The sequence below is a fragment of the Lynx rufus genome, unplaced genomic scaffold, assembly GCF_022079265.1.
Source record: "Lynx rufus isolate CCGP_SWC_20201006 ecotype Redwood Valley unplaced genomic scaffold, mLynRuf1.p SCAF_11, whole genome shotgun sequence".
NCBI classification, from domain to species: domain Eukaryota; kingdom Metazoa; phylum Chordata; class Mammalia; order Carnivora; family Felidae; genus Lynx; species Lynx rufus.
The window spans coordinates 6778058-6791104 of NW_025814825.1; positions in this window are offsets into that span (position 1 = coordinate 6778058).

Here is a 13047-nt window from a genome sequence, read left to right on the forward strand (position 1 = left end):
CTGATTTCTGTACATTGATTTTGTATCCTGCAACTTTGCTGAATTCATGTATCAGTTCTAGCAGACTTTTGGTGGAGTCTATCGGATTTTCCATGTATAATATCATGTCATCTGCAAAAAGCGAAAGCTTGACTTCATCTTTGCCAATTTTGATGCCTTTGATTTCCTTTTGTTGTCTGATTGCTGATGCTAGAACTTCCAGCACTATGTTAAATAACAACGGTGAGAGTGGGCATCCCTGTCGTGTTCCTGATCTCAGGGAAAAAGCTCTCAGTTTTTCCCCGTTGAGGATGATGTTAGCTGTGGGCTTTTCATAAATGGCTTTTATGATCTTTAAGTATGTTCCTTCTATCCCGACTTTCTCAAGGGTTTTTATTAAGAAAGGGTGCTGGATTTTATCAAAGGCCTTTTCTGCATCGATTGACAGGATCATATGGTTCTTCTCTTTTTTTTTGTTAATGTGATGTATCACGTTGATTGATTTGCGAATGTTGAACCAGCCCTGCATCCCAGGAATGAATCCCACTTGATCATGGTGAATAATTCTTTTTATATGCTGTTGAATTCGATTTGCTAGTATCTTATTGAGAATTTTGGCATCCATATTCATCAGGGATATTGGCCTGTAGTTCTCTTTTTTTACTGGGTCTCTGTCTGGTTTAGGAATCAAAGTAATACTGGCTTCATAGAATGAGTCTGGAAGTTTTCCTTCCCTTTCTATTTCTTGGAATAGCTTGAGAAGGATAGGTATTATCTCTGCTTTAAACGTCTGGTAGAACTCCCCTGGGAAGCCATCTGGTCCTGGACTCTTATTTGTTGGGAGATTTTTGATAACCGATTCAATTTCTTCGCTGGTTATGGGTCTGTTCAAGCTTTCTATTTCCTCCTGATTGAGTTTTGGAAGAGTGTGGGTGTTCAGGAATTTGTCCATTTCTTCCAGGTTGTCCAATTTGTTGGCATATAATTTTTCATAGTATTCCCTGATAATTGTTTGTATCTCTGAGGGATTGGTTGTAATAATTCCATTTTCATTCATGATTTTATCTATTTGGGTCATCTCCCTTTTCTTTTTGAGAAGCCTGGCTAGAGGTTTGTCAATTTTGTTTATTTTTTCAAAAAACCAACTCTTGGTTTCGTTGATCTGCTCTACAGTTTTTTTAGATTCTATATTGTTTATTTCTGCTCTGATCTTTATTATTTCTCTTCTTCTGCTGGGTTTAGGCTGCCTTTGCTGTTCTGCTTCTATTTCCTTTAGGTGTGCTGTTAGATTTTGTATTTGGGATTTTTCTTGTTTCTTGAGATAGGCCTGGATTGCGATGTATTTTCCTCTCAGGACTGCCTTCGCTGCGTCCCAAAGCGTTTGGATTGTTGTATTTTCATTTTCGTTTGTTTCCATATATTTTTTGATTTCTTCTCTAATTGCCTGGTTGACCCACTCATTCGTGAGTAGGGTGTTCTTTAACCTCCATGCTTTTGGAGGTTTTCCAGACTTTTTCCTGTGGTTGACTTCAAGCTTCATAGCATTGTGGTCTGAAAGTATGCATGGTATAATTTCAATTCTTGTAAACTTATGAAGGGCTGATTTGTGACCCAGTATATGATCTATCTTGGAGAATGTTCCATGTGCACTCGAGAAGAAAGTATATTCTGTTGCTTTGGGATGCAGAGTTCTAAATATATCTGTCAAGTCCATCTGATCCAGTGTCTCATTCAGGGCCCTTGTTTCTTTATTGACCGTGTGTCTAGATGATCTATCCATTTCTGTAAGTGGGGTGTTAAAGTCCCCAGCAATTACCACATTCTTATCAATAAGGTTGCTTATGTTTATGAGTAATTGTTTTATATATTTGGGGGCTCCGGTATTCGGCGCATAGACATTTATAATTGTTAGCTCTTCCTGATGGATAGACCCTGTAACTATTATATAATGTCCTTCTTCATCTCTTGTTACAGCCTTTAATTTAAAGTCTAGTTTGTCTGATATAAGTATGGCTACTCCAGCTTTCTTCTGGCTTCCAGTAGCATGATAAATAGTTCTCCATCCCCTCACTCTGAATCTAAAGGTGTCCTCAGGTCTAAAATGAGTCTCTTGTAGACAGCAAATAGATGGGTCTTGTTTTTTTATCCATTCTGATACCCTATGTCTTTTGGTTGGCGCATTTAATCCATTTACATTCAGTGTTATTATAGAAAGATACGGGTTTAGAGTCATTGTGATGTCTGTATGTTTTATGCTTGTAGTGATGTCTCTGGTACTTTGTCTCACAGGGTCCCCCTTAGGATCTCTTGTAGGGCTGGTTTAGTGGTGACAAATTCCTTCAGTTTTTGTTTGTTTGGGAAGACCTTTATCTCTCCTTCTATTCTAAATGACAGACTTGCTGGATAAAGGATTCTTGGCTGCATATTTTTGCTGTCTAGCACCCTGAAAATCTCGTGCCAATTCTTTCTGGCCTGCCAAGTTTCAAAAGAGAGATCAGTCACGAGTCTTATAGGTCTCCCTTTATATGTGAGGGCACGTTTACCCCTTGCTGCTGTCAGAATTTTCTCTTTATCCTTGTATTTTGCCAGTTTCACTATGATATGTCGTGCAGAAGATCGATTCAAGTTACGTCTGAAGGGAGTTCTCTGTGCCTCTTGGATTTCAATGCCTTTTTCCTTCCCCAGTTCAGGGAAGTTCTCAGCTATGATTTCTTCAAGTACCCCTTCAGCACCTTTCCCTCTCTCTTCCTCCTCTGGGATACCAATTATGCGTAAATTATTTCTTTTTAGTGTATCACTTAGTTCTCTAATTTTCCCCTCATACTCCTGGATTTTTTTATCTCTCTTTTTCTCAGCTTCCTCTTTTTCCATAACTTTATCTTCTAGTTCACCTATTCTCTCCTCTGCCTCTTCCATCCGAGCTGTGGTGGTTTGCATTTTGTTTTCCATTTCCTTTAAAGCGTTTTTCAGCTCCTCGTGCCTGTTCATTAGTCCCCTGATGTCTGTAGCAAGAGATTCTCTGCTGTCCTGTATGCTGTTTTCCAGCCCAGCGATTAATTTTATGACTATTATTCTAAATTCACTTTCTGTTATATTATTTAAATCCTTTTTGATCAGCTCATTAGCTGTTGTTATTTCCTGGAGATTCTTCTGGGGGGAATTCTTCCGCTTGGTCATTTTGGATAGTCCCTGGTGTGGTGAGGGCCTGCAGGGCACTTCCCCTGTGCTGTGGTGTATAACTGGAGTTGGTGGGCGGGGCCGCAGTCCGACCTGATGTCTGCCCCCAGCCCACCGCTGGGGCCACAGTCAGACTGGTGTGTGCCTTCTCTTCCCCTCTCCTAGGGGCGGGATTCACTGTGGGGTGGCGTGGCCCGTCTGGGCTACTTGCACACTGCCAGGCTTGTGATGCTGGGGATCTGGCGTATTAGCTGGGGTGGGAAGGCAAGGTGCACGGCGGCAGGGGGGGCAGGCTTAGCTCGCTTCTCCTTAGGTGATCCACTTCAGGAGGGGCCCTGTGCAGCCGGAGGGAGTCAGATCGCTGCCGGAGGTTTGGCTCCGCAGAAGCACAGAGTTGGGTGTTCGCGCGGAGTGAGCAATTTCCCTGGCCGGAGCCGGTTCCCTTTGGGATTTTGGCTGGGGGATGGGCGGGGGAGATGGCGCTGGAGAGCGCCTTTGTTCCCTGCCAAACTGAGCTCTGTCGTCCGGGGGCTCCGCAGCTCACCCTCCCTTTGTCCTCCAGCCTTCCCGCTTTCTGAGCAGAGCTGTTAACTTATGACCTCCCAGACGCTAAGTCGCGCTTGCTGTCGGAACACAGTCCGTCAGGCCCCTCCGCTTTTGCAAGCCGGACTCGGGGGCTCTGCTTGGCCGGCGAGCCGCCCCTCCGCCCCGGCTCCCTCCCGCCAGTCCGTGGAGCGCGCACCGCCTCGCCGCCCTTCCTACCCTCTTCCGTGGGCCTCTCGTCTGCACTTGGGTCCGGTGACTCTGTTCTGCTAATCCTCTGGCGGTTTTCTGGGTTATTTAGGCAGGTGTAGGTGGAATCTAAGTGATCAGCAGGACGCGCGGTGAGCCCAGCGTCCTCCTACGCCGCCATCTTCCGACGGTTTATGGTTTTAAGTCCAGTTAAAGGGGATGGTGAGAAGGAGAAGGGCATAAGGTAAATCAGTGGAAAGGGGACAGAAAATGGAGAAAGAGGAAGAAAAAGACTGAGTGGAGGGGCTGGGAGAAGGAAACAGAACCGGGAGAAAATGGAAGAACTAACATTCATCAAGAACCTACTATGTGCCAGTGATTATGAGATTATGACTGACTATAGGACTGTGATTATGAGATTAGGGGAAGCTACTGGTTTATTTATTTATGCTAATTTAATTTCTATACCAACTACCTGTGGTAGGGATTACTTCCAGTATTTTACAGACGAGGAAAATGGGCCCGGAGTCTAGTTGTTCACCCAAAGCCACACTTCTAGCAAGTAGGCTGAGCTGGAAACCCAAACAAGGTCTGAGCAGCTGTAAATCCCGTGCTCTTTGCACCGTTCAGTGCTGCCTAAGTGGGCAGGAGGTCTGAGAGGAATGTTGGATTAAGATCACTCTCAGGAGAGCATTTGGGCTTTGACTCATGAATTATCCTTTGACAAGTTTCTGGATCTTCTTCGCTGCTCTTTACCTGCTCAAACCTTTAAATCTTAAGGACTCTGGTCTGAAAAGGACAATGAAAGCAGCCTGTTAGGGCAGAAATTATCTGCTGGGATGACGACTCCGTGCCAAGAGCAAGGGGACCTTGGCGGGTCCCAACCTCTGGGTTGGAAGTTACCCTTTGGATCTCCCCAAGGGGCAATAACAGAAAGTTGGCAGAAAGTCTGCTGGCCTTGATTTTAAACAGCAAGGCTGGGAAAGACACAAGAAGAAAGGGGGGGGGTGGAGAGAGAGAGAGAGAGAGAGAGAGAGAGAGAGAAAGAGGGAGAGAGAGAGAGAGAGATTGATTGAAACGACGGGCAGATTTTGTTGCCCAGTAAAGACTACATCATCAGCACGCTGATTCTCAGTCTTGGAGTCTGGCTGAAATCAAAATTTGAATCAGACATCTGCTTTAATGAGTAAGAAAATATTGATTAAAAGAACCAGACTCCCTCAGCCCCCAGCTCTAGAATCTCGCTGCTTTGATAGCACAAATCAATACTCTCTTATGAAGGTTTAAGCTCTGATTTGTGAAATAGGAACTGCACCAAAGTCCAATAAGAACTGCCCTCAGGGCAGAGCCGAAGCATCCAGCAGAGAAACTGCAGCCGGCACTGGCTCAAGGCGAGAACATTTACCACTGGGCAGCTTTAACTCAGGGCATGGAGCCCTGGGTCAGAGCTCCGGGCAGCTTCACAAGTGACCTCCTGCTGTGGGCTCACCGGGAAGGGATCAGATTCCGTGTGCGTGCTGTCTGTATTGTGTATACACACAGGGATGGATATTCCCTCTGTTATACACAGTGAGCACCACGAACTGGAATTATAGGCCTGACCAGGAGTGCATTTACTGCTGGGTCATTTGCATCCCCAGCCTGGTTCTGCCTTTTGCAGTTCCTGGGGAGCTCTTCAAGCTGAATGTATCCGTTCGGGTACTGTGGGTAAAGGCTCATCTCTTTGTTCTTGCTCAATGGAATCAAAGGTTAAAGGTTTTCTTGGGCTGGAGAAGGAACACACACTTTGGAGTCAAACAGACCCGTGTTCAAATCTTGTGTTCACCACCCCCTAGCTATGTGACCGTGGGGGAACACTCATTTCACCGTGGCTGAGCCTGTTTTCTTGTCCGTGAGCTGTAGAGGGTCTTACATCCTGGCATATTGCAGGGATTCTGTGAGATCCTGCCAGGACGGTGTTGAGTGCACTGCCTGGTATGTAGGAGGCATTTCCGTAATCCCTGTAATTCTCCTAGGTTGCTAGTGAACACATATATGTGTCACAGCACTAGCTGGGGTTTTGATAAAGCGGAAGGCAAGCGCCACTCTATCCAAGTGACTGCTTTATTTGTCATCCACCTTGTGTTTCTGGCGCCAGACCCACATCAGCCATGAACTTGCTTCAGGAAGGCCTCTCAGTGTGTTCATCCCCGTCACCCAAAGTGTTAAATAGTCACAGGATGTCAGCTCTGCATCGGCTGTGTGACCATGGGGACAGATGCTTGTGCTCTCTGGGTCTTCGTTCCTTTACTTTTAAAGGCAGGGTGGGATCATAGGGAATTTGACATCCCTAAGGCCTCTCTGGTGGGAATATTCCTGGTTGTTCTATGTTCCGCTGTCTGGCACTGTGCCTTTTCCTCTTAATGTCTGCCTGTGACTTGAAGAACTTCTCTGCTTTTCCCACAGTCTGCACTTTCTCCAGGGTGCAGGCTTCCTTGCTGGCTCTTGCCTGCTTCTCCCACGTTTTGGGGTTCCGTTGATTGGCACTCACTAACCACATCAGTATGAGTGATTCTTTCTCTGTCTGATGTCCTCCGGTCCCCACTCCCTCCTTCTTCCTCCCTCAACTCTGCCGTGGTGTTTACCTATTTGGGGGATTAAATGACCCTAAACAGTGCACCTGTTGTGCTCATAAGTGAAGCAAATAAGGTATTTTACAGATGTTCAAACCAGATCCTTCCCTCTAAGCTGCTTTTTAAATTCTGCATGACTTCTTCCAATGAAGACCAAAGGAAGAAATTCCTCGGATGACAGCACCAGAAATAGGTGCTCTTAAAAACAAACATACAAGCAAGCGTAGGGTCACTATGGATTACTTAACGGATTGTGTCTCTCTCCCTGCTTTGGTGGCTGGAAAGCTGAGAGCCACGTTTTGTGGTTCGCATCTAGTAAGATTGTGTGGCAGGCATTTTGAATCTTAATCTGTACCCTGAGTTCATTTTACTTTTCCTTACTTTATTTTTTCTTCATTCGAATTTCTCATTTGTTCATTAAAAAAAAATCCTGTTATTCTTTTGAAAGTGATGCCATGCCCTTTTACAAGAGGGTGAGGTCAAAGTAAATAAATGAATACATCCTGTGCATGTTGTACAGTTGAGTGCTTCACTCAGACTCAGGGAAAAGCAGTCAGAGAAGACTTCCCGGAGGAAGATGCTTGGAGGATTACGCACATGCATCGAGTATTGTGCAGTTCAGTCTGTCATGACATCTCCAGAGTGGCGTAAGGCTTGTGATCAGAGATGTAGGGATGAAAGTGAAGTATAGAAAACCTCATTACATATTGGAGCGGGAAACATTTGCCACATAACCTAACGTAATCAAGGGAGTGAAATCCCATTATTTTTGCGTCCACAGCCAAGGGGAGGAGATTATACACTCTGTCTGCCACAAAGAATTCATGTAATTTGACATCAGATTTTTATCTCCTTAAGAAGTGAAAACTTCCTGTGTGCCTCTCTGGTTCTTCTTTTGACCACCATTACTGTGTTATGATTCCAGAACACCACCATGAGGGAGAAACACAGCAAGATCTCTACTCACCAATTCAGTGTCCTTAAACACCCTGACTTTCCTAACTGTGACTTTGACCTTAAGATCTGGCCAACCCATGATTTGTCTCACTGTCTGGAATCAACCCATTGTGTATACTGACCTCGGATACCTCCCTGATCACATCACCACTAACATACCTCCACTTGCTATCCCTGTCCCTGTCTACAACCCATTTTCTTCTGCTACTCATTCTCTGATGTAAAGACAATGGATGCATTTTAGTAATGGATCTTTGTGGAGATTAAAAAAAAATTAGTACTTAAAAAGAGAATGTTTTGATGTAGTTTGATAGGCAAGATGGTTCATAATTTTGTTAGGGCTTTACCTGTGTCCTTCAAAGACTTTCATGTGGATTTCCAGCTATAGAATCCACTTACAAAGCTTCCTTTCATAGTAAGAGCAGTAGAATGCTCACTAAGTGTCAGGACTGTCTTGCTTCCAACGACTGCCTTAGAGAGTATGAGTGTCCTGTCACCACCTAGAATTGTGAGACCAGCAGGGTAGACCCCTGCACAATTCAGGTCACAGACCCTGTGCAGTAAAGTCTACAGAATCCAACTTTACCCAAAGACAGAGGGATTGTACTCATCACTTATTAGTGATGTTTGACATCGTGGGACTAGAAGTGTTTGTGAATAAAATTCTGCCTTCAGAATATTGTAAATTCTCTAATAGTGGGACTTTTCATCCTGACCTTCCTTTTTTGTCAGATTTATAGAACCTTCTGGACCTCACCAAGGCCTCCCCAGACATCTGTAAGCTGTTAGTATCAGTGTGCTCATTTTCTCAGTGGGAAGAAACCAAAATGAAACAAATAAAATACAGATTTCGGGGCGCCTGGGTGGCTCAGTCGGTTGAGCGTCTGACTTTGGCTCAGGTCATGATCTCATGATTTGAGTTCGAGCCCTGCATCGGGCTCTGTGCTGACAGCTTGGGGCCTGGAGCCTGCTTTGGTTTCTGTGTCTCCCTCTCCCTCTGCTCATGCTCTGTCTCTCTCTCTCAAAAATAAACATTAAAAAATGCAGATTTCAGTCAAATCTGATTTCTGCCTTTGCTTGATATTCAGTGCAATGAGAAATTAACAAGGTGAGTCTGAGATGTAGCCAGAGGCTGAGAAGAAAGTACCCAGAGATCAGTCAGCTAAAGTTCTAAAGAAAGGAGGATGCTCTCCTTTGTCTAGTTGGTATTGAAACAATAAAGAATAGGATGATATATGATGGTTAAAAACCATCCAATGAAACATGGGACTTTCCTAGAGAAATAAAGAGTTCTTTCTTTTAAAATTTCCATATAACCATAACGATGAGAAAAATATTTATTAAATACATACTCAGGGCTGGATAGTTCCCTTGCATTATCTCATTTTCCTTCACAGTAGCCTGAAGAGGTAGTAGCTTTATTTCACAGACAAAGAACTAGAGACTTAGAGAAGTTCAGGAACTCTCCAAAGTCATGTGGCTACTGCCCTGGGCATATACAGACCCAGGTGTATCTAATTCCAGAGCCTACACACTAAGGCCAATGGTTAGAAGCTTGTCAGTACAAGTACAAGTACAACCTTGTACTGACCGATCTTATAAGAGGTCTTTATGACCTTTATGACCGATCTTATAAGAGGTCTTATTAAGAGGTCATAAAATGATAATATGTCTGAGATTTGCTTCATGTTAATCTGGGTAGTGGAGAAAAATGTGTGGATAATTGGATACAATAAGGGCAGTCACATATTGAGTCTTAGGCTGGGAGAAGGTACGTGTAAGGGATACATAAAGCTTATGTCTGAAATATTACATAATATAGGAATGATTGTTGAACGGATATATATATATATATATATATATATATATATATAAAATTATATATTTTAAATTAGAATAAACCTTAAAGAGGGGCACCTGGGTGGCTCAGTCAGTGAAGCGTCTGACTTCGGCTCAGGTCATGATCTCTCTGGTGGTGAGTTTGAGCCCCATGTTGGGCTCTGTGCTAACAACTCGGAGCCTGGAGCCTGCTTTGGATTCCCTCTCTTTGCCCTTTCTCCACTCATGCTCTCTCTCTCTCAAAAATAAATAAACATTAAAAAAATTTAAAAGTAACCTTTAAAGGTTTGACAAAGAGGAATTTCAGATATTCATGTTTGACCCTTCTGACACCCATGCATTTAGTCTAACTGCTCCAGCTAGAATTTTGCCCTCAGTGGAGAACAGTGAGGCACAATGGTGGTTGCCAGTCACATTTCTTGTATCTTCTCTTAAGATGGTGACTGTATTTGCTGTTTTACATATTGTAACATTTCTTCTGGTTTCCACGTATGTAGATAGTCACACAGCTTCTGTCCTTTCTATTTGAAAACCTTAGTGGGGACCCCAACATGAAAGCACCCAAATATATAAATCAATTAATCACAAACATAAAGAAACTCATTGATAATAATACCATAATAGTAGGGGACTTCAACACCCCTCTTACAACAATGGACAGATCATCTAAGCAGAAAATCAACAAGGAAACAATGGCTTTGAATGACACACTGGACTGGATGGAGTTAACAGATATATTCAGAACATTTCATCCTAAAGCAGCAGAATACACATTCTTCTTGGGTGCACATGGAACATTTTCCAGAATCAATCATATACTGGGACACAAATCAGCCCTCAACAAGTGCAAAAAATATTGAATCATACCTTGCATATTTTCAGACCACAACACTATGAAACTCAAAATCAACCACAAGAAAAAATTTGGGAAGACCATAACACGTGGAGATTAAAGAACATCCTACTAAAGAATGAATGGGTTAACCAGGAAATTAAAGAAGAAATTTAAAAGTACATAGAAGCCAATGAAAATGAAAACACAACAGCCCAAAACCTCTGGGATGCAGCAAAGGCAGTCATAAGAGGGAAGAATATAGCAATCCAGGACTTTCTAAAGAAGGAAGATAGGTCTCAAATATACAATCTAACCTTATACCTAAAAGAGCTGGATAAAGAACAGCAAATAAAGCCCCAAACCAGCAGAAGACAGGAAATAATAAAGATTAGAGCAGAAATCAGTGATGTCAAAAAAAACCCACAAAAAACAAAAAACAAAACAGTAAACAGATCAATGAAACTAGGAGTTGGTTCTTTGAAAGAATTAACAAAATTGAAGAAGAAAAAGGAAAGGACCCAAAAAAATAAAATCACGAATGAAAGAGGAGAGATCACAAACAACACTGCAGAAATACAAACAATAATAAGAGAATATTATGAGCAATGATATGCCAATAAATTGGCCAATCTGAAAGAAATGGATAAATTCCTAGAAGCATATACACTACCAAAACTGAAACAGAAAGAAATAGAAAATTTGAATAAGTTTGAATTTACCAGTAAAGAAATTGAATCAGTAATCAAAAATCTTCCAACAAACAAGAGTCCAGGGCTGGATGACTTTCCAGGGGAATTCTACCAAACATACTACATACATACATACATACATACATACATTAATTATTATTATTATTTAAAATGTTTATTCATTTTTGAGAGACAGAGAGAGACAGAGTGTCAGTGGGGGTGGGGCAGAGAGAGAGGAACACAGAATTCAAAGCAGGCTCCAGGCTCTGAGCTGTCAGCACACAGCCCGATGCAGGGCTTGGTCTCACAGACTTTGAGATCATAACCTGAGCCAAAGTCAGATGCTTAACTAACTCAGCCACCCAGGCGCCCCTCTAGCAAACATTTAAGGAAGAGTTAACACCTATTATTTTTATTTTATTTTATTTTATTTTATTTTATTTTATTTTATTTTATTTATTTTTTTATTTTCCCATGATTCAGTGTTTTTTTTTTTATTTTCAACTTTGATCTAAGAAGTTATTCTTTACCTTGATGGTAGATTTTCTTAAAATATGAAATTTATTGTTAAATTGGTTTCCATACAACACCCAGTACTCATCCCAAAAGGTGCCCTCCTCAATACCCATCACCCACCCTCCCTTCCCTCCTACCCCCCATCAACCCTCAGTTTGTTCCCAGTTTTTAAGAGTCTCTTATGGTTTGGCTCCCTCCCTCTCTAACCTTTTTTTTTTCCTTCCCCTCCCCCATGGACTTCTGTTAAGTTTCTCAGGATCCACATAAGAGTGAAAACATATGGTATCTGTCTGTCTCTGTATGACTCATTTCACTTAGCATAACACTCTCCAGTTCCATCCACGTTGCTACAAAAGGCCATATTTCATTCTTTCTCATTGCCACGTAGTATTCCATTGTGTATATAAACCACAATTTCTTTATCCATTCATCAGTTGATGGACGTTTAGGCTCTTTCCATAATTTGGCTATTGTTGAGAGTGCTGCTATAAACATTGGGGTACAAGTGCCCCTATGCATCAGCACTCCTGTATCCCTTGGGTAAATTCCTAGCAGTGCTATTGCTGGGTCATAGGATAGATCTATTTTTAATTTTTTGAGAAACCTCCACACTGTTTTCCAGAGTGGCTGCACCAGTTTGCATTCCCACCAACAGTGCAAGAGGGTTCCCGTTTAACACCTATTATTTTTAAACTGTTGCAAAAAATAGAAATGGAAGGAAAACTTCCAAACTCATTCTACGAGGCCAGCATTACCTTGATTCCAAAACCAAAAACCCCACTAAAAAGGAGAACTACAGACCAATTTCACTGATGAACATGAATGCAAATATTCTCCACAAGATACTAGCAAACCAGATCCAACAATACATTAAAAGAATTATTCACCATGATCAAGTGGGATTTATACCTGGGATGCAGGGCTGGTCAATATCTATAAACCAATCAATGTGATACATCACATTAATAAAAGAAAGGATAAGAACCACAGGAACCTCTCAATAGATGCAGAGAAAGCATCTGACAAAATATAGCACCCTTTCTTCATAAAGACCCTCAAGAAAGTAGGAATAGAAGCTCATCCTCAATGGAGAAAAACTGAGAGCTTTCCCCCTAAGGTCAGGAACAGGAAAAAGGATGTCTGCTGTCGCAACTGTTATTCAATATAGTGTTGGAAGTCCTAGCCTCAGCAGTCAGACAACACAAAGAAATAAAAGGCATCCAAATCAGCAAGGAAGAAGTCAAACTTTCACTCTTCGGAGATGACATGATTTTTTATGTGGAAAACCCCAAAGACTCCACCAAGAAACTGCTAGAACTGATACATGAATTCAGCCAAGTTGTAAGATATAAAATCAATGTACAGGAACTGGTTGTACTTCTGCACACCAACAGTGAAGCATCAGAAAGAGAAATCAAGGAATCGATCCCATTTACAATTGCACCAAAACCCATAAAATACCTAGGAATAAACCTAACCAAAGAAGTGAAAAAATGTATACACCAAAAACTACAGAAAGCTTATGAAAGAAATTGAAGAAGATACAAAAAAATGAAAAATTATTCCATGCTTATGGATTGGAAGAACAAATATTGTTAAATTTTTGATACTACTCAAAGCAATCTACATATTCAATGCAATCCTTATCAAAATAACACCAGCATTCTTCACAGAGCTAGGACAAACAATCCTAAAATTTGTATGGAACCAG